The following is a 22,952-nucleotide window of genomic DNA, read 5'->3' as shown; positions in this document are numbered from 1 at the left end:
GGGGCAGACAATATCAGTTTGAATATATCAGCCCTTAGCTGTTTGATTTAGCTTGGCTTGTTGACAAAAAAGGGGAGGATCCAAATCCACTTTTTAAAATTATTTTTTAATGTAAAAAAGCAGCGTGGGACACCTCTATTCTTGATAACTAGCCATAATAAGGCATGATCGGGAAATCTCGAGTAATGAGTATATTCGCTCATCACTAGTTTTTAACTATATTGGCAGATAACATGATTTGTGTCAGTTTTGGTGGTCTGAATAAAAGACACAAGCCAGGCAACTTTAGAACCACAAACCAAGCTGGCCACTGACAGAGTTGTGGTTGAGGATGCATTGCTTGTTGTGGTTGCAAAACTCTGTGTGAAGTCTGTGGGAAGCTGCAATGTAACCTCCTCTTCTTCCTCCTCCTCCACTGCTTAGCTACACAGCTGCATGCCTTTGGGTTTACTGAGAGACACCCTACTTCTCTTTCTGCCCTGACAGCACAGTACAGTCTACCATCGCCTCAATTATCTGAGTCTCATCAGGATCATCTCTACCCCCCGGGTTAACGCCTATCGATGAGGGTTTGGATTCTTATCAGCCCTAGAGCAAGCTGAAAAAAGTTTGGGCATCGGTGCACATGATTTCCTCCTCTTGACTCTGTGAATCCTTGGAGTTCATTTCCAATGGCCATGGTATAGCATGTGTGAAAAAAACTGCAGACTCAACTATTTGTGGTTTCCAACAGTAAGTTGCTTTGTTGGAGAGTTGTGATGTGGGGAAAACAAGGGTAATTGGGGTGCCACCTCTGAGGACTATACTGTGTGTGATGTTAAGGTGGAGGAAGAGGAGCAAAGGCCACTTGATGCAGCGCGTGCCATCTACTGGTGCACCTGTTCTTCTGGCCTTCATTTACAAAGTATACCACTGTGCAGCTGCCATGAAAGGGAATGCAGTAGTCGCTCCAGTAGCAAAAGTTGTAAAAATGCTAAACAATTGCTCACTGCAGCAAAACAAACCTACTTCTCTCATATGATACCTTTCTCACAACTCTAAACTGCTATTCAGTACTTTCAATTCTTTCCTAAGTCCACCAGCTCCCCCTCTCCTCACATCTGAAGACTTTGCCTCACACCAGTGACCTTTACCCAATAACATCCCACTTCATTCCAAACTTTACCACAGTCTTCATCCCAAGCCTAACCCACCTCTTCAACCTGTCACTAACAACTGGTGTCTTCCCTTCCTGATTCAAACATGCCTCGATCACACCCATTCTCAAAGAGTCCACCCTTGACCCATCCTGTGTGTCCAGCTATCGCCCCATCTCATTTCTCCCCTATGCCTCCAAACTACTGGATCAACACATCCATTTTGAATTGTGCTAGCACTTTTCCTCCTGCTCCCTCTTTGACCGCTTACCATCTGGCTTCAGACTGCACCATTCCACTGAAACTGCCCTGACAAAAGTCACCAATGACCTAATAGCCACCAAATGAAAGTGACGCAAGTTTGTCCTCCTCCTTCTCCTGGACCTGGCATCTGCCTTTGATTTGACACAGTGGACCATTCTCTCTTACTACAGACTTTCTGATCTCTTGCCATTAAAGACTTCGCTCTTTGATGGATCGCCTCGTACCTAGCAGACATGACATTCAGTGTTTCACACTCACACACCACCTCCTCATCTTGCCCCCTATGTGTCGGTGTCCTGAAAGGTTAAGCTGCAGGCCCCGGCACTATGCTTATTTTACGTGCGCTCCCTCTCTCTTAAAGGGACTGTGAGCTTTGCCCTAAGATGTTTCCACCAATATCTGTGTGACACCTTCTATTTAAGGCTCCTCCTCCAATATTGAGATGCCTGAACAATGTTGTTAGTTTGCCTTGCTAGTTGTCAGGTTCTTCAGGCCCACGTGTCTGCTTGTATACCCTGTGCCTGTCTGCTCGTACCTATCTGTGCTCTTCTGTCCATCAGCCGGCCCAGATCACACCTGCCAGAGCCCATGTGTCTAACGCCTGGTTCAGCCCTCACCTGCCAGTGCTTTTCTGTTCCTTGGCCGGTCCTATCTGATCCCGTGGTTACAGCGTCCCTACAGTGCCTGCCTGCATCCTTCATTCCTTCTTCAGGCCATACCAGGCTACCTACTCTAAAGGGTCAACTGACACCCTCTGTAAGTCAGCCCTGGTGTAGCACCTGGCGTCACCTCTTTGCTCCTCCTTTGGTTGCGGTTTTCACTGGTTGCTGTTTATCCAAGGTCAGATTTGCTTGGCCACCTAGTTACACCCCTCCAGGCTTTCCGAGGGCTATGGCACAGTGATTGCACAACCTTGCCTGTTACAGTCTCCATCTACTGGGTTGGCTGTAGTAGAAGTGATGTTGGTCCCCATTATAATATTTCTACTGTGTTGGAGCTCTTTATCAGTTGTTGCTGTAATGCATGCTCCTGGAGCTCAAATTTTGTAGCTCTGGGGAAATGTGAAAACATGCCCTGTTTGTGAAATTTTTTATCAACTTCTGTGGGGAGCTGTGTCCCATGCTCTGTGGGTAAAACATTTTATTGATCCAGAGGTAAAAAGCCTCAGTCTCTTTGGGGGCACTGTTAAAATGTTTGCGTTATTACTTTACTTCCAATTTTACCATGATTGCTTTGGAGAAGGATTTCTCTATCCAAGTTTGTTTGCAGAACAGTTTTCCTGCTCTTAGGCTACTTTCACACATCAGGTTTTCGGCGTCAGGCGCGATCCGGCGTCGTGCCGGAACGCCGGATCCGGCAAATGTTTCGTAAAACCGGATGTGACGGATCCAGTTTTCTGCCGGATCCGTCTTTTTCTTGACAGACAAAACCGGATCCGTCTCATCCGGTTCATCCGTTTTTCTATCCGTTTTTCGACGGATTACGCCGGATCCGGTTTTTAAAATTGACCCTTGTGGCCTTCCGAACGGGATTGGCTACTGGAAAACTATATATAGCATGTTCCTACAGCCCTTCTTTGACAGGTTGTAGAGGAGAAAGTGCAGGTTGGAGAGAAGAGCAAGTTACTGGCGAAGATGGATGTTGTCATTGGAAATATTTTGAAGAATTTGGCGGATTTTACAGCGGAGGCGAATCGTTTGAGGGTGATTGTTCTGGAGAAGGAGAGAGCGAGACAGCAGCGCATCAGGCATCGTAGACGACGTTTGTGGATCCACCCCATCACAGCCAAGAGAATGACGCGTGGGGTCTATTCTACACTATGCATGGACCTTCGACGAAACCCGGATAAATTTTTTGGATATGTTAGGATGAAAATGGAGAATTTTGATTACTTGGTGGAGCGCATTGCACACCTCATAAGAAAAGCGGACACCTATTGCCGCTTCTCTGTTTCACCCGCAGAGCGTCTGATGGTGACTTTAAGGTAAGCCACATTTATTGGATATGCTCGCATCAGAGCACACTTTCACTGCAATCTTGTTGGTGGTAGTTTGCATCTCCAAGTGTTATAGGTCAGTTTTGGTATGTAATGCTGTGATTTAAAACTAATTTATTGTTTTTTAATTCCCCACAGATTTCTTGCAACTGGAGAATCCCTTTCGTCACTGCATTTCCAGTACAGACTCGGGATTTCCACCATATCTGGAATTGTGAAGTACACATGCCGTGCACTGTGGGACTCCTTAGCTGAAGAGTTTTTACCAGAGCCCACAACAGAGAGGTGGATTGAAATTGCTGACAAGTTTCAACAGATATGTCAGTTTCCAAACTGCTTGGGTGCTGTGGACGGGAAACATATCCGCATTGTAAAGCCAGCTGGATCGGGATCGGAATATTTCAATTACAAGAAATATTTTTCAATTGTCCTCATGGCCATCACTGACGCGGAATACAAATTTATTGCGGTTGATATTGGGGCCTATGGCCGCTTCAATGACTCTCAAGTTTTCAAACTGTCTGCCATGGGGCGTAAACTGTATGGAAACACCTTCCAGTTCCCACCACCTAGACCGCTGCCGCAAACATCTGGTCCACCTATGCCATTTGTCTGTGTAGGGGATGAAGCCTTCCAGCTGTCAGAACACCTTTTGAAACCGTACTCTAGCAGAGGATTGACAAGACCAAAACGCATTTTTAATTACCGCCTCACAAGAGCAAGAAGAATGGTTGAATGTACCTTTGGTATTCTGACAGCCAAATGGCGGGTCCTATTGACTGCGATCAACCTCAAGACAGAAACTGTGGACGAGGTGATCAAAGCGTGCGTGGTACTCCACAATTTTGTTATCTGCAAGGAACCCATTTCCATTGAGGACACCTCTGAAGAAACCACCTTGCAAGATTACCATGACATTACCACTAGAAGTTCTGTGACGGTTTCAGTAATGAGGGACAATTTTGCACTATACTTTATGTCACCTCAAGGCAGAGTACACTGGCAGGATGACAGAGTGTGAAAGATTTGTGCCCAACCAAACTTGTGTACCTTCTGTACCAACAGTATATACCTTTGCCAACCAAAGTTGGCTATCTTGTCATGGTCTCTATTTTTAGCTTTAGGCCACAGGTGTGTACCTGGTTGTGTTTTATGCAAAGTATTTCACCTTTTAACAAAAGTTGTGTACATTGTTAGGAAATCACCAACAACAAACCCAACTTTTTAGGTGAAATACTTTGCTTCAAACACAACCAGGAACACAACTGTGGCAAAAAGCTAAAATTTACCCACAGTTATATACCTAGTTTTGAATACCATTTCACCTTTTAAATACCCTGTATTTAACCTTTTTCGCTGCAGAAAGAAATGACAGACAACCAGTGAAAAATAATTTAACTTTTATTGAAAAATGTTTTTTTTAGTAAACTTTTTTAAAATTTTAATAAACTTGTTTAATAAAACTTTGAAGCTATAAAACTGAAACCATAAAACTGGTCATTTTTATTTAAATACACACATTATAAATCTGTGTAGTGTGTGGTGGAAATACTGCTGTAGGGGCTGCAGGACACTTCGACACTGGGAGTGTGGAGAGAGGACTGGGATCGTGGTGGGGAAGGAACAGTTAGAGGTGAAGGTGTGGAAAAAACTACAGAATGGGTGGACATGTGGGAAGCAGAAGAGGTGGTGGGTGGTGGAGTGGAGGGTTGGGCAGGGACTGTAGGAGCAGATGATGTTGATGGCAAGTTGTATGGGGAAGGAGTTTGGTACGGGGCAGGTTGCTGGAAGTGGGGAGATGTCTGGTACGGGGCAGGTTGCTGGAAGTGGGGAGATGTCTGGTACGGGGCAGGTTGCTGGAAGTGGGGAGATGTCTGGTACGGGGCAGGTTGCTGGAAGTGGGGAGATGTCTGGTACTGGTGAGGTTGCTGGTACTGGGGAGTTTGCAGGTACTGGGGAGGTTGCTGGTACTGGGGAGGTTGCTGGTACTGGGGAGGTTGCTGGTGCTGGGGAGGTTGCTGGTGCTGGGGAGGTTGCTGGTGCTGGGGAGGTGGATGGTGCTGGGGAGGTGGATGGTGCTGGGGAGGTGGATGGTGCTGGGGAGGTGGATGGTATGTAATAGGAGGGGGAGGATGGAAAGTGGCTGGAGGGGGTGTAGATGTAATAGGAGGGGGAGGATGGAAAGTGGCTGGAGGGGGTGCAGGTGGAGGAACTACTGTGGTGGGAGGAGGAGGTTGGGAGGTAACTTGCTGGAGAGCAGCGTGGCATGAATGCATTACATGCATCTGCTGGGCAGGAGAGAGCGTTTCCATGCGCTCCACAACAGACCTGAAAAAGGTGTGGTTTGGCGAAGATCTTGCTTCTGAATGCATGGTTTGCAGAAGTGTCTTCACCTCCAGAATGCTGGAGTTGATCTGCTGATAGCCTGCGGAGATTTGCTCTGACAAGACTTTTAGACAGTTCTGGAAAGATGCATCCAGATGCAAGAACTCTGGCGCATAAGTCTTTTCCTGACCCCTCTGCCGCTGCCGCCCAGTACCCGCAGGTGTACTAGAGGTGGCAGGGGCAGAAGGGTGGGGTAAAGGGAAAGCGATCTCCTCACCAGCAGCTTCATGTAATGTAGGCGGCCACGATGCTCCTGTGCTGGTGGATGGGACAGATGGGTCGAATGTGTGGGAAGGCTGGGAAGGTGCAGATGTACCGGGGCGGTCGAAGTGTCCCTCGGTGCCGGTCTCCTCATGGATCGCCTCAGAAGGGTCCAATCGTGCAGGCTCCTGAGTGCTGCTCACCGTGCTGTGGAATAAAGAGAAAAAAAAACAATTAAAATACTGACATGGTATGGCCCTGGCTGAAAAAAAAATTTACATCTAACATTTTTTTTCACATGTGGTGTGTAATATTTACCTTCTGGTGACCATTGTTTCCCGGAGGAACAACAGGGCTTCTGCGTACTTGTACTTGCTCCTGCGTCCTCCAGATCCACTCGGGGCCCGCATCTCTTTATTGAACTCCTTCTTGAAACGATCCCTCACAGACTGCCACCGATTCACAATTCTGTTCCCTGAAACGAGAAAGGAGTGGTTAGTATACAACATCAGTGTTTACCAAACTCCAGTCCTCATGGTCCCCAGGGGTCATGTTTTCAGGATTTCCATAGTAAATAGAAATCCTGAACACATGATCCGTGGGGACCACGAGGACTGGAGTTCGGGAAACACTGGTTTACATCAAGCAACCGGTACTGTATATACTTACGCTCTGTAATCTGGGCCCGAACATCGAGGTCCTCCCAGCGGCCCACAAGGAGCGAACAGATTTCCTCCCAGAGTCGTCGGGTAACGATAAGGTCAGCGTGGCGGTGGTCAGCCATATTCCAGAGCGGCTCCCTTTCTCGGACGAGATCGATGAGGTGGTCCACATCGAGTCCTCCATCCTCACCGTCAGAGTCGGGAGCACGCTGTGAAGGCTGTTAAAGAAAAAGACAAAAATAACATAATTAGCCTCCACATAAGAAATGAAATAAAAAGTGCAAAAAAACAAAGCAAAAATATTTATACTTACACGCTGGTGACCGCCGCGTTGCTGTCGCCGACAACCCTGGGAGGCACTGCGAGGACCTCTTGGCCGAGCACCAGATTGGGAAGACTAGAGAAGAAAACAAAAAATGTTATGTCTTTGGATGTAGGCATTTGTTTGCTGTGTGTGGTCTGCAGAACATTGTTTTCTATGTGTTGTGTGTAGTGTGATGTTGTGTTTCTGCGTTTGATGCAAAAAACTTACCAATTGTGAGCCCACTCCAGGTGTCTGTCCACCCCTTCCTTCTTCTTCTGGGAGCTCCTCTTCATCTTGTGAATCCTGTTTTGAAATAAAAGGCAATGAATAGACATATATTACAGAGAAGATGGATTTTGGAAATAAAAACTTACCGTCAAACGCTGACGATGCGAGGGAGGGCTCCCAGAAGATGATGTGCTGTCTTCCTGGTGGCCACACTCCATGCCTGTGGGTGGTGTTCCAGCTGCTGCCATTGCTGCTGCTGCTGCTGCATCTATTGGGCGGCTGTTGAATAAAGAGAAACAAAGGGCCAATGAATATCTTGATATTCAATAGCCCTAGTTTGGAGGAATGGGGGATTTGATAATTACCATCTCTCATCTGCTGCTGGCCTCCCCTCCTCAGCATGTTCCATTTGCTGCTCCATTTGGGGTGGGGGTGGTGCTGATGGTGCTGCAGTGGTCTCCTGCCTTCTCCTGCTTCGCTTGGTTGCTTTCTTGGGTGGCATGTTGGGTGTGGCTGTGGGTCCCACTGTCTTGCTTTTATATATGTCTTGTGGGCAGAGCTACTGAGCATGCTCAGACCAAAAAACCGGATCCGGCCGCCGGATCCGGCTTTCGCCGGATTCGGCGCATTGCGGCGCTCATAGGCTTTCATTGTGTGAAAAAGCCGGACGCGCCGGATCCGGCGTGTCCGGCTTTTTCGCCGGAGACAAAAAACGTTACAGTAGCCGTTTTTTCCAGACGCCGGATCGCGACACATTGCCGGATCCGGCGAAAACCGGACGAAACGCATGGCCATCCGGCGCGATCCGGCGCAAATGCAAGTCAATGGGGGAGAAACCGGATCCGGCATTGCATTTCGCCAGATCCGGTTTCTGTCAAAAGCGCCGGATCGCGCCTGACGGCGAAAACCTGATGTGTGAAAGAGGCCTTACCCACATTTTGCTTCCTTTTGCAGAACCCGGCCCTTATGCCAATTATTTTACAACCATTTTACAGCATTTTACAGCCTGAAGTTGGGGTCCTTATTGACTTATATGGTATTCGGGGTCCGTAGACGTATATGGGTCCGCTTATCCCTAGTCTTAATGAATGTTGCTTGTACAAACTTCTCTTTTGATCACACTTGTTTTAGTAATAGCTTCAGCTACTTCAAAATATGTAGACTTGGCATGGCAGCAACTCTGATGTTAAAACATTGTTTATTATTTTGATTTTTTTTTTGCCTAATTTGTTGTTAACAATATTTACTTTAATAAATATTTTACGGTATAAAGCATAAGACACAGGAGTCTATTCAATATATACTCAATAGGGAGATTATAGATATTGTGAGCCTGTGACACAAAATCATTCTATGAGCCTTTGATCATTTTCATTACTTGTGTTTCTTGCTGTTCATATGGACTGTGTGTATTGTGAGAAAAAAGCAGTGACCAGTCTTAGAGGTAAAGAATAAGACCTTTCTTATAAGCCGCTTTGAAATAAATGAGAAGAAACTCACATGCAATAAAATAGAAGTAAAGATTACAGCAGAATAACAGTACTTATTGGTCTACTTTGCAATTCCATGTTTAAATGGTTACATAAACAATTTTGAGGTTATGTTAGTACATTGCAAAAACAGCACATTTTTTCTGACAGTCCTGCAGTGATGACATCATATTCTTAGTTCATGTGACCGATGCAGCCAATCTCATTACATGGAAACTGCGTAGTCATGCCTGAGGTTATGTCGGTCTTCTGTGACTGACCCAGTCTTCTGTGCTGTGTAAAATAGTAGCAGGCAGTTTTTGGGCGATTCATGAAGATTGAAACGTAAGTTCTTTGAATTTACCGTGAAATGCAAATTTTCTAAAATTTGATTTTGAATTTGATTTGCATCAAATTGTTTCTCTCATCTCTAGTAAAAATAAACAAACAAAATCTAACTGACTGAATTACCATTTTTTGCTCACCACACCGTCCCTAAAAAATGCAATATAAAATTATCAAAACATTGTACCTGCCCCAAAATGATTCAAAAGAAAAAAATATCAGCTCAGCTATCAAAAAAATATCAAATACTTGCACATATTCATGGATTGAAAAGTAAAATAAAGTTACGGTCTCACAAAATACCAACATACACAATTTTTTTTTTAACAAAATTCAGAATTTTTTTGCCATTAAAATCTAAATAAAATTTTGCTATAATTATACTGTATGTAAAATAATATTGCCTGAACATTTTACCTCACAGTGCTGCAAAAAAAAACAATGTTCTCTTCCCACCACCTCCCACAAAATAAAAAAAAGTTATAAATCTACCATTTCACCACACTTGGAATTTTCCCATTTTTCCACACATTATATCATAAAGTAAATGGTGTCCTTCAAATTTACAACATGTCCTGCCAAATACAAACATGATCCCATACAGATGTGTTGAAGGAAAAGTAAAAAAAAGCTTCATCTATTGGAAGAAGGGAAGGAAACAACAAAAGTACAAAGTAATCTCAGAAAATCACCTTGCAGTGAATGGGTTATATAATACAAGTCTATTTACAAACTCCACTTGGAGGAGCTTTAGGCTGTGTGCCCACGTAGCGATTTGTAAGCGTTTTTGCCGCGATTTTCGGCGCGAAAACATTGCGAAAACATTTAAAAATCGTGCACAGAATGCCCCCCATGCATTCCTATGGCATTCCGCACATGCTGTGCTAATGCTGCGCTTTTTTCCGTGGCGGAATCGTATCGTGGAAAAAATCGCAGCATGCTCATTCTTTTGTGCGGAATCGCAAAGAATTGCCACGATTCCGCACCCATAGGAATGCATGAGAATCGCTTACTTCCTGCATGTGGCTATGCCCACCATGCGGGAAGTTAAGTGTCTCATGTGCGGTTGGTACCCACGGTGTGGAGGAGAGGAGACTGTCCTCCAGGCCCTGGGTACCATACCCCTGTAAAAAAAAGAATAAAAAAATAAAAAATCGGGGTATATTTACCTTCCGATGTCCCGCGCTGCATTCCCGGCCTAGCGTTCCCAGTAATGCCTTGCGGCAAGGCCCTGTGATGACGTAGTCTCGCGTGACTCTAGCGATCTCGCGAGATCGCTATAGCAACACAAGACTACGTTATCACAGGTCTCGCAAGGCATCGCTGGGAACGCTAGGCCGGGAATGCAGCGCGGGACGCCGGAAGGTAAATATACCCCGATTTTTTATTTTTTTAGCATTTTAACATTCTATCTTTTACTATTGATGTCGCATAGGCGGCCTCAATAGTAAAAACCTGGTCACACTTGTCAAACACTATGTTTGACCAGTGTGACCAACCTGTCAATCACTTTCCAAGCGATGCTGCAAATCGCTTGGAAAGTGCTTGAATATCGCACGCGAAAATCGCGGCAAAATCGAGATCATAATCGCGGAAAAATCATGGTGAAATCACGCGGAAAAAAACGCACGATTTCTGGGAAGGAGTCCAGTTTTCTGTGTGCGTTTTAACATGCAACGTGGGCACATAGCCTCAAACATAAAATGGAAATCTAGTAATTAGAAATACAAATTAAATAAATCAACACTGTGATTATATCGATCATATATACTCCTCAACATTGAAAATGCGACAGCAATAAGGAAAAGCTGTAGAGCAAGGGAAAATGCGGGATCAGTAGATGCCTTACTGACATGCTAATGACAAAAAATGGAAGCAAAAATTTTCAAAGCTTCTCAATTTATTCAGTATCGAAAATGAGCACCTTATGTGCCTTGGCTTACTATCAATGAGGTTATCACTGTTTGCATTTTTCTGCCATGCAGAATGCTTGCAGTAGCATAATCAACATGCGGCCCGGTGTTTTTGGGTTGAAAATCAGCTACTGGAACACCTTGGAGAAATAGCATCTTTTTGTTCACATATAGGGAGAAGAAAACATTCAGTATACTGTATGTTAGTAAAAATTAAAGCGTAAAGGCCCTCATACACATTAGGTCCCTGTCAGCTAAGTACTTCACATGGATCAGTGTTTTATCAGGGCATCTAACATTTTTATAGGCATCTAGCAAAAATGGGCACGAGTAACAAGTTTATCAATTCAGCATATTTGACAATTTCTTATTACTCTTATTTATGCTCCTTTATGCCACAAAATTTGGATTCAGCGAAAGTGACATAAGGAAAATTATTCTTACAAGCTTAATGTGTTAGACCAAATTTATCATTCTAAATTTATAAGATAATTACATAACAATTTAGGGTGGCCATTTTTTGTCTCAATAGTTTACGAACCTTTTAACACTAATATCGGTTATTTTTTAACTTATAGACATGCGTGGATCTTTTGAAATTCAAATTCACTGGACTTGCCAAATTTTAACAAAAATTTTGATTTGTGGCAAATAAATTTGCTCAAATCTCAATACTAGAAAGCCTTTAATTGTTCAGCAATTACACATGGGGGAAAGAAGAGAGAGACAAGTCAGCTAACTATGGCAGCTTACATTGTACAGGAAAGAGACATTTACCCAGTGACACTGGAAAACAACTCTGAAGTATAATCTGTGCTCTATTGGAAACCACTGATCTGTGATGGTCCAAGTGCCACTGTACTATGTATGATAATTTGTATGATATCATATGTATAATGCATTATAAGAAGATCTCAGCGGCCAAGAAATATAATGTTATTTTGCTCTCTGAGGCTTCAGCAGTGTGGGAACAGGTTCCAGATAAGTTGTATTTTTTGCAAATTGAATATCAAAGTGTTTGAATTCATATGAAATTGTGCATTGCAGAAATTCGACTTAAAATAGATCTTCCTTAGAACAAACTGCTTATCTATAGTTATTTACCTATTTTTTTATATGGTGGCATTTATGTGGTTGTTAATTATAATTTTATTAGTACCGTATTTTTTGGAATATAAGATGCACCGGACCATAACACGCACCCCAAATTTTCAGAAGAAAAATAGGTAAAAAAATAAGGTGTCAAATGGGGGTCGGTCTTTCAGTCCGAATTCAGCTTACCGGGGGAATCAGCACAGGTGGAGGAGTGGTTACAGTGTTGTTCGGTGGTCCAGGTCATTGCGGTGGCCTCTGGTAAATCCCATCCCAGGTTGGTGCAGCGGTGATGCTCTGGGGTTCTTGGTGGTTGGGCCAGTATTTTGCGTCAGGTTTGGTGGTGGTGCGGCAGAGCTCCACCGGCATTTTATGACAGATGCGGTGGTGGTGCTCTTTGGTTTGCCGGGGCTCTGCCAGCATTGTGGGACAGGTGCAGTGATGGTGCTCTGTGGCTGCTGTGCTGTCATTTTGTGAAATCCTGGAGGCCCTCGCAGATCCATTGATGCAATGCGGTGGCCTCTGGAAAAATGGCCGCAGGGGGCGGCGCATGCTCAGATTGAGATTTTGTCAGCGAGATCTCATCCCAAGGTTCTGTCTCCCGAGATCTTGGGATGAGATCTCGTTCCCGAGATCTCAATCTGCTGCGATGCCGTGGCCTCAGGAAAAATAACGACTGGGGGCAGCGCATGCTCAGATTCAGATTTCGGCTACAAAATCTCATCCTGAGATCTCGTCTCCCAAGATCTCAATGTGAGCATGCACCGCCCCCAGTGGCCATTTTCTAAGAGGCCACTGCATCACAGCAATGGATCTGCACAGGCCTCTGGGCTTACAGAATATTTCGGTGGAGCCCCCAGCAACACAGTGCACGATATTCACACTACAGAACACGTCCACCACACCACAGAGCACGACAGATGCACCACAAAGCATGACTGCCGCACCACATAGCACGACCACTGCACCAGCCTGGGAAGGGTGGCTGCTTCACCCTGCAGCATCGGATCGGGACTGCCTCCACAGTATTTTGTAAGTATATTTCGAAGTACGGTAAATTCCAACTATAAGACGCACCCCCATTTTCCTCAAAAAATTTTGGGAAAAAGGTATATCTTATTGTCCAAAAAATACAGTATTTAGGTTAATTTGTAAGGCTCATTCAGTGTATGGGCATTCCGAGTCTAGGAGACCCGCTCCTTTAAATTGGGCATAGTTTTTAATCAGGCTTTCCTCCACGTCTCATCATCTGCCGCCACTAGACAAAGAGCGTTAACGTCTTCCGTGTGTCAGATGTGGATCTATGGAACCACCCTCCAGATTACAGGGACACCAACAAGGGGTATATGGAGAACTCTTACCCGCAGCTGTGAGGGTCCGGTGTATAGCGTGGGTATGAGCAGACAGGATCTGGGACCTGCGGGAGGCGGAGGAATTGTGAATCGCTCGATACCCACAGGACCTGCGGTCATGTGACCGCGTGTCAGGGAGAGGGGCGGGTTACCACCAAGCCCCTCCGAGAGCCGATAGCAGTACTTGCAATACAGCGGCAAAGAGGAGTAAACAGTAGCCATGTCAGACAAGCAATAAAGTCATACACAGGGCGGGCGGCGAGGTACAGGCGGGATAATCAAAGGGAGGTCAGAACGTAGGCAAAGGTCATACACAGAGCGGGCGGCGAGGTACAGGAGGGATAATCAAAGGGAGGTCAGAACGTAGCCATAAGTCATACACGGAGCCGGAATCAAGGTACAGAATCAGTAGACAAGAGACGTTAACCGTGACGGGACCGGATCAAACACCAAGCAGACGTACAACGATAGGCATGAAGCACAGACAGAACAGGGTCAGGCACATTCATCTCAGAGTATAAACGTCAGCGAATGGCTCCACCATGAGGCTATAAGAACCCTCCCCAGAACCACAGAAAGGCTTTCCATGTTAACTCTTACACCACCTGGCCTGTAACCCCAGTAAACCATGACACCGTGCTGCTACAGCCAGTGTCAAAATCCTAACCAGGGTGGGGGTTTTTGCTGGGCATTAAATACTTGTTATGGAAAAGATTGAGATATACCCCACAGGGGAAAATGTTTGTCAGTACAATACACTTAGTGTATGGTCATTACTAGAGTTGAGCGACTTTTGGTTTTTTAGGGTCGCGTTTCGTTTCGTGAAACCCGACTTTTCCAAAAGTCGGGTCGAGCAAGATCGTCCGATTATAGGGAAAAGTCGGGGTCGTCCCGAAACACGAAACCCAATGTAAGTCAATGGGGAATAAAAGTCGGCAGTGAGAGGAGGACAGGAAACACACCTACAGTGCCCATTTGAATGCCAAAGGCATCAATTCTTCTTACTTAAGCTTGTCAACCTTAATTAACTTCATAATACAAGTTACGCACTGAAAAATGGGGGTTATTTGGCTAAAGTTGTGGGGGGGAGGGCTGGCTGCAGGTTTTCATGTGCCCTGGGCGAAAGAGCGCCCCTTTAACACATACCACAACTCATCATGCTCCGATACGGCAGAGAAATAGCGGTATAGTACAATGAAAAATACCTCACTTTTTACATCTCATGACGAGGCCCATCTATTTCTCCATACAGAATCATTGGTCCCATATAATGTTTGAAACAGTATATGATGAGCTCCACATAATGCTACAGTATATGTTGGTCCCCATGGATGAAGCTCCACTGTGTTATGGGCCCAAATAATGCTCCAAACATAATGGGCCCCATTTCTAATGCTCTAGTGTATAATGGGCCCTGTAAATGCTGCTCCAGTGTCTGATGTCCACCTTTGGAATGTTCCAGTGTATGGTGGGCCCCATCTATCATTCTCCAGAGTATAGTGCTCCCCAAAAATTGCTGTCCCAACATTGAAAACAATCAAATAAGTCTCCTCGCTAGGGAATCTCTGTACTTGTCTGGACTCCTCGTCGTCCCCATCTTCCATCTCACTGCACAGTATTTCAACTTTGCAAGTGCTGTGATCCTGGGCAAGCACGGGGGGCCCACTCGTTGGCGACGGCACTGGCACAGGGCCCCTGATAGTACGGTGGTGTGTCTGATGGCGGGTGGGCCGAACCTGCACTTTCATCTGCAGCTTCCTCTTTGTCACCGTGTAAGATGGAACTGTATATGGGAAGGGTAACCTGAGTTTCATCAGGGTCAGATTCAGGTCGTGTAGTGTGCGAGGGGAATGTAGTGGTCTGGGTCAATGTACCAGCAGATTCATCGAGCAGTGGCTGGGCATCAGTGCACTTGTGTCGCCCCCAGGAGTACGGTCGCCACAGTGGCATTACCTTCTTCATAGGGAGTGTGATGTCATGCTTGGGAGCAACGAAGGATCTCTCTAGCAGGTTAACTGATTGGGCGGCGTTATTCCCACGAGTCATGACCCTCCAAACAGCGTTCATGAAGGCAAAGTGTTTGTTTTATGTGGGCAGTATGGTTGCAAAGCTGAACCTTAAAGGAATGTCCAGAAGGGCACCACCAGGAGTGGAGCCTATGGTTAAATTCGACTCCACCTGGGAAACCTCAACCATGCCAGCTACAGAACAGATGCACACATTGCAAGCTTAATTCCGTTAACGAACGAGACTCCGTCATGCCCCGCGGTCTGAGTCCGGCTTACTAGAGGGACACGTGAGGCTCTGGCACATGAGATTGGCCAATAACTGGTGTGTCATGCCCTTACATGTCCGTGGCTGCATGTGCGCTACACTGAAAAGGCCAGCGTTTGTCGCTTACAGGTACAGATAACCCACTGAACAACGTTAGTGATGGTGATCACTGATTACAATTATTACCCGTGAACAATGATTTCCCAGTAAGTGCAGGTCAACCGCAGTTCCGGAATTAGGCCTAACCGTCATTCCTGAAAAAATGAAAAACTTACGTGTGCAAACCACAGGTGCTGTAGCTTGGTTAACAGCGCGCCAGCCGTTCTCACGCCCAGTATGGATTACACGTGATTGCACAAAGGTGAGAAAGGGTACCGTATCCCCAGATAACATGTATGGATAGCGTACACATTCAAAATATATGTCTATACATCAGGAGGCAGGCTCAGACGGTGTCAGGCACAGTATGGATTTGACGGCCCAGATTACACAGCGGAGGAGCAGGGAGAGGTAAAGATTGCAAATGCTGGGGCCCTGCCCAAGCAAGGGGGGCCCACTCGTGGGCGTCGGTACTGGCACTGGGCCCCTCATAGTACAGCGGTGTGTCTGATGGCGGGTGTGCACCACCACCGTCAGAGACACTTGATTGCACTATGAGGGACCCTGTGCCAGTGCCCGCGCCCAAGAGTCGGCCTACCCACCTGTCCAGGGCAACGGCACTCGCACGGTGTCATGCGCTAGGTGGTGACCCCGGCCATGGGGGGGGAGGCAGCACAGTTAGGGAGTTTTAGAAAGTGGCATATGTTGATGTTGGACATTCAGCTGATGCAAAAGGCGAAATAGGTGAAGTCCCAGGAAGAGGTGGACCAAAGCAAGCCATTTTTCTGTCACCCTATGTGTCATCAGGGGAAGGTGGGACAAAATCCTTTGAAACCCATGCATGGTTCATTTTAATGAAGGTTAGATCATCCACATTTTGGGTTGACAGACGGGTCCTTTTTTCTGTCAGGATTGATCCAGCTGCACTGAAGACTCTTTCCGATAGCACACTTGCAGCTGGGCAAGCGAGCTCCTGTAAGGCATATTGGGCCAATTCAGGCCAGGTGTCCAGTTTAGCGGCCCAATAGTCAAAGGGGAATGACCTGTGTGGGAGAACATCGATATGGGAGGAAAAGTAGTTTGTAACCATAGTTGACAACTGCTGTCTCCTGTCACTTTCCATCGATGCAGTATTACCAGTTGTGTGAGCGGTATTTGAAAAATCAGTCCACAACATTGTCATGAAACCCCTGTCTCCAACGCCACTTCTGCTGTGTGCACCACGAACACCTCTGCCAAGCTGCCCCCGGTCCGTACGGCTCGTGTGAGAACCATCACCGCTGCTGTGTGCTGGGAATGCCTCAAGCAACCGATTTACCAGAGTTGCTTGTTTATTAGCCAATATTAGGTCAAGGTTCTCCTGTGGCATGATGTTTTGTAATTTGCCTTTATAGCGTGGATCCAGGATGCTGGCCAACCAGTAGTCGTCTTCGTTCATCATTTTGGCAATGCGGGGGTCCCTTTTTAGGATCTGCAAGGCATAATCTGACATGTGGGCCAATGTTCCCGGTGTCAATGATGCACTGCGAGTGCAGGGTGGAGGAGCACTTTCTGGCAAATCCACATCCCTCCAGTCACGCACAAACCCTGTACCAGACCTTGCCACGCCAACATTTTCACTTGCCCCACGAGATGCATCCTCCTCCCCTAAGTAATCATCCCCATCATCATCCTCCTCCTCCTCTTCTTCCTCCACCTCGTCCAGGAGAGGTCCCTGAGCAGACAATGGCTGAATGTCATCAAGGATTCCCTCCTCCTCTTCCTCCTCATCAACATTGGCTGCAGACGCCTGCTCCTTAAGGTGCGTCAAAGTTTGCATGAGCAGATGCATAAGTGGGATGCTCATGCTTAGGATGGCGTCGTCTGCACTTACCAGCCGTGTGCATTCCTCAAAACACTGAAGGACTTTACAGAGGTCTTTCAGCTTTGACCACTGCACACCTGTCAACTCCATGTCTGCTCTCAAAGTGCCTGGCCGTGTATCCTCCCACAAATGCATTATGGCCTGCCTCCGCTCGCACAGCCGCTCCACCATGTGCAGGGTGGAGTTCCACCTTGTTGCAATGTCGATAATGAGGCGGTGGTCGGGAAGGTGGAGCAATCGCTGCAGCTTCTGCATACGAACGGAGTGTACAGGCGACCGGCGGATGTGCGCGCACAGTCTTCGCACCTTCTGGAGCAGGGCTGTTAACTCCGGATAATTTTTGAGGAAGCACTGCACCACCAGGTTCAAGGTGTGAGCCAAGCAAGGTATGTGGCTGAGTTTTGAAAGGGCTATGGCTGCCACAAAATTACGGCCGTTATCACTAACTACCTTGCCTGCCTCAAGATGTACACTGCCCAGCCATGACTCAGTTTGTCGCTTCAAGTACTCGGCCAGCACCTCGGCGGTGTGTCTGTCGCCCAAACACATCATCTGCAACACAGCCTGCTGACGCTTTCCACTAGCTGCTCGATAGGGGGACACCTTGTGTGCAACAGTGGCAGCTGCAGATGGAGTGCTCGTACGACTGCGCTCTGTGGACGAGCTTTCGCTTCTGGAGGAGGAGGAGGAGGAGGGTCGAACGCCTACAGCCAACTGTTTCCTATACCGTGGGCTAGGCAGCACTGTCCCACCACCGCTGTCCCCTGTGGACCCTGCATCCACCACATTAACCCAGTGCGCAGTGATGGACACGTAACGGCCCTGGCCATGCCGACTGGACCATGCATCAGTTGTGAGGTGCACCTTTCCGCTCACTGACTGCTTGAGTGCATGGACAATGCGGTCTTTCACATGATGGTGGAGGGCTGGGATGGTTTTGCGAGAGAAGAAGTGGTGACTGGGTAGGTCATAGCGTGGTACTGCATAGGCCATGAGTTCGCGGAAAGCTGTGCTTTCCACCAACCGAAAGGGCATCATCTCAAACGAGATTAGTTTGGCAATGTGGGCGTTCAAACCCAGTGTAAGCGGATGAGAGACTGAGTACTTTCTTGACCTACTCATAGTGTCTGGGAGGGTGAGCTGGACTTGAGAGCAGCATATGGTGGAAGTAGCGGTGGACAGGGCGGACTGAGAGAGGGTTGATGATGGTGATGGAGTTGGTGTTCTTTCTGATGGCCTAGAATCAGTGTTTCGTTGATATAACAGTGGGATTCCCTGACTGCTGTGGCCTTGCAACGACACCTCAACATTTGCTGCTGTGCTAACCGGTGGGCTTACAGTGGGGGAAACAATGTAGCGTTGCTGACTACCTTTGTTGTGATCAGTTGCACATGTGACACTTGAGGTTTGGTGTTGTGTCCACGCTTGCAAGTGCATGCTGGTTAAATGTCTAAGCATGCAACTGGTATTCAAATTTTTCAGATTTTTCCCTCGGCTAAAGGTCTTTGCGCACTTCTTACAGAGAACCTTGGCCTGATCATGAGGATTTTGTTCAAAAAAGTGCCACACTGCACTCTTCCTACTTTGGCAGACATTTTGCGGCCTAGCACGCTGTGACCTTTGACCCTCTGGACAAGCTGTCTAGCAACTCTTTTGATGTTTGGAACCTGTCTTTGGAGTGCTCCGGGCCTGCCAGATAACAGCTGTTGCGATGTCGATGTCTGCTGTGGATGCTCCTCATCTGAGCTATTGGAAGCAGCACCCTCTTCCCCCAATGGATGCCAATCTGGGTCAACAACTGGGTCATCCATCACCTCCTCTTCTATGTCATGTGCACCTTCCTCTGTGTCACCGTGTATGGTGGTATAGTGTGCGGGAAGGGGCACCTGAGTCTCATCAGGGTCAGAATCTGGCTCTGTACACTGCGAGGACAATGTAGTGCTCTGAGTGAATGTACCAGCAGAATCATCCATCAGCGGCTGTGCATCAGTGCACTCCATGTCAGATTCATCTTGGCCTGGGTAATTCACCATTTCACTTGATAATCCAGGCATGGTATGTGAAAACAGCTCCATGGAGTAATCAGTAGTATGGCCTGCGTCATCCTTCAATCTTGGTTGGGGTGAAGGACACAAGGAAAGGTGTGGTTCATGAACATGAGCCTCCAATGACGACTCAGTGCTTTTACTTTTTACAACTGAAGAAGAGGAGGCGATAGAACTGGAGGCTGAGTCAGCAATGTAAGACAAAACTTTTTCCTGATGCTCTGGCTTTAAAAGCGGTTTGCCAACTCCTAGAAAACTAAGCGTTCGAGGCCTTATGTAGCCAGACGATGACGCTGGCTCAACACCTCCTGCATTCGGTCCTATTTTGCTCTTGCCACTACCATCAGATCCACCACCAACACCATCATAACCAGCTGCCAACCCCCGCCCAATTCCACGGCCTCTTCCACCAGCCTTCCTCATTTTTGGTAGAAATGTAGACAAAATCCAACAAACTATATAGTAATGTAAAACAAGGTACAAGGTGTCTATAGGACAGGGGAGATTTTGAATTTCTGCAGACACTTGTGGACACTGGACACTTTTGGATTGTGTGAGGCCCACTGATATCTGAGCGCTATGTCACAGCCTCGATGGCACAGCTGTGACCAAAGTGACTAGAGGATAAGGGAGATTTTGAATCTCTGCACACACTTTTGGACACTGGACACTTTTGGATTGTGTGAGGCCCAATGAATATCTGAGCGCTATGTGACAGGCTCGATGGCACAGCTGCTGTGACCAAAGTGACTAGAGGATAAGGGAGATTTTGAATCTCTGCACACACTTTTGGACACTGGACACTTTTGGATTGTGTGAGGCCCACTGATATCTGAGCGCTATGTCACAGGCTCGATGGCACAGCTGTGACCAAAGTTACTGGAGGATAAGGGAGATTTTGAATCTCTGCACACACTTTTGGACACTGGACACTTTTGGATTGTGTGAGGCCCAATGAATATCTGAGCGCTATGTGACAGGCTCGATGGCATAGCTGCTGTGACCAAAGTGACTAGAGGATAAGGGAGATTTTGAATCTCTGCACACACTTTTGGACACTGGACACTTTTGGATTGTGTGAGGCATACTGATATCTGAGCGCTATGTCACAGGCTCGATGGCACAGCTGTGACCAAAGTGACTAGAGGATAAGGGAGATTTTGAATCTCTGCACACACTTTTGGACACTGGACACTTTTGGATTGTGTGAGGCCCAATGAATATCTGAGCGCTATGTGACAGGCTCGATGGCACAGCTGTGACCAAAGTGACTAGAGGATAAGGGAGATTTTAAATCTCTGCACATACTTTTGGACACTGGACACTTTTGGATTGTGTGAGGCCCAATGAATATCTGAGCGCTATGTGACAGGCTCGATGGCACAGCTGTGACCAAAGTGACTAGAGGATAAGGGAGATTTTGAATCTCTGCACACACTTTTGGACACTGGACATTTTGGATTGTGTGAGGCCCACTGATATCTGAGCGCTATGTCACAGGCTCGATGGCACAGCTGTGACCAAAGTGACTAGAGGATAAGGGAGATTTTGAATCTCTGCACACACTTTTAGACACTGGACACTTTTGGATTGTGTGAGGCCCAATGAATATCTGAGCGCTATGTGACAGGCTCGATGGCACAGCTGTGACCAAAGTGACTAGAGGATAAGGGAGATTTTGAATCTCTGCACACACTTTTGGACACTGGACACTTTTGGATTGTGTGAGGCCCACTGATATCTGAGCGCTATGTCACAGGCTCGATGGCACAGCTGTGACCAAAGTGACTAGAGGATAAGGGAGATTTTGAATCTCTGCACACACTTTTAGACACTGGACACTTTTGGATTGTGTGAGGCCCAATGAATATCTGAGCGCTATGTGACAGGCTCGATGGCACAGCTGTGACCAAAGTGACTAGAGGATAAGGGAGATTTTGAATCTCTGCACACACTTTTGGACACTGGACACTTTTGGATTGTGTGAGGCCCACTGATATCTGAGCGCTATGTCACAGGCTCGATGGCACAGCTGTGACCAAAGTGACTAGAGGATAAGGGAGATTTTGAATCTCTGCACACACTTTTAGACACTGGACACTTTTGGATTGTGTGAGGCCCACTGATATCTGAGCGCTATGTCACAGGCTCGATGGCACAGCTGTGACTAAAGTGACTAGAGGATAAGGGAAATTTTGAATCTCTGCACACACTTTTAGACACTGGACACTTTTGGATTGTGTGAGGCCCAATGAATATCTGAGCGCTATGTGACAGGCTCGATGGCACAGCTGTGACCAAAGTGACTAGAGGATAGGGGAGATTTTGAATCTCTGCACACACTTTTGGACACTGGACACTTTTGGATTATGTGAGGCCCAATGAATATCTGAGCGCTATGTGACAGGCTCGATGGCACAGCTGTGACAAAAGTGACTAGAGGATAAGGGAGATTGGATTGCTTTTAAAAAAGCAGTTTGCGGAGCAGTGGGTAAACAGCAATGCCAGCCTGTCAGGAAGCCTTAAAAGGCAGCCCAACAACCAACACCACTGATACACCACAATATAGCCTCCCCTTGCACTGCACATACAGTGACTGGTGTGTTGTGCAGGCCAAATTGCTAGCAGCAGAAGCAGTTTTTTTTTCTTCTCAGCAGGACAAAAAAAAAAAAATTGGGATTGCTTTTAAAAAAGCAGTTTGCGGAGCAGTGGGTAAACAGCAATGCAGGAATGTCAGGATGCCTTAGAAGGCAGCCCAACAACCAACACCACTGATACACCACTATATAGCCTCCCCTTGCACTGCACACACAGTGACTGGTGTGTTGTGCAGGCCAAATCGCTAGCAGCAGAAGCAGTTTTTTTGTCTTCTTCCCTGCCTAACGCTCTCCCTACAGAATCAGCAGCAACCTCTCCCTATACTGAGATCGGCAGAAGTAAGATGGCGGTCGGCGTGCACGCCCTTTTATACCCCCTGTGACGCCCACCAAAGGAAGCCAATCACTTGCATGCCCTTCTGAAAGATGGTGGTGACCCCTGCCTATGTCATTACGTTGCCCACAGTGTCCGTGGATCCTGATTGGCTGAAAAAGAGCGCAAAACAAACTTTTGAAACGCGACTTTGGCGCGTAAGTCGCCGACCTCGTGGCCGACCTCATCCTAGGGTCGGGTTTCGTTTCATGAAACCTGACTTTGCCAAAAGTCTGCGACTTTTGAAATTTTTCGACCCGTTTCGCTCAACTCTAGTCATTACAAGTCTAGCAGATCCGCTCCAATTTAATGGGAGATTTTTTGTTAAGAGGTCCTCTTACATGTTTCTTCCA

This window comes from Dendrobates tinctorius, unplaced genomic scaffold (genome assembly GCF_039654945.1).
Source record: "Dendrobates tinctorius isolate UK_male_01 unplaced genomic scaffold, ASM3965494v1 ptg000069l, whole genome shotgun sequence".
NCBI classification, from domain to species: Eukaryota; Metazoa; Chordata; class Amphibia; order Anura; family Dendrobatidae; genus Dendrobates; species Dendrobates tinctorius.
This window is presented reverse-complemented; position numbering follows the sequence as displayed.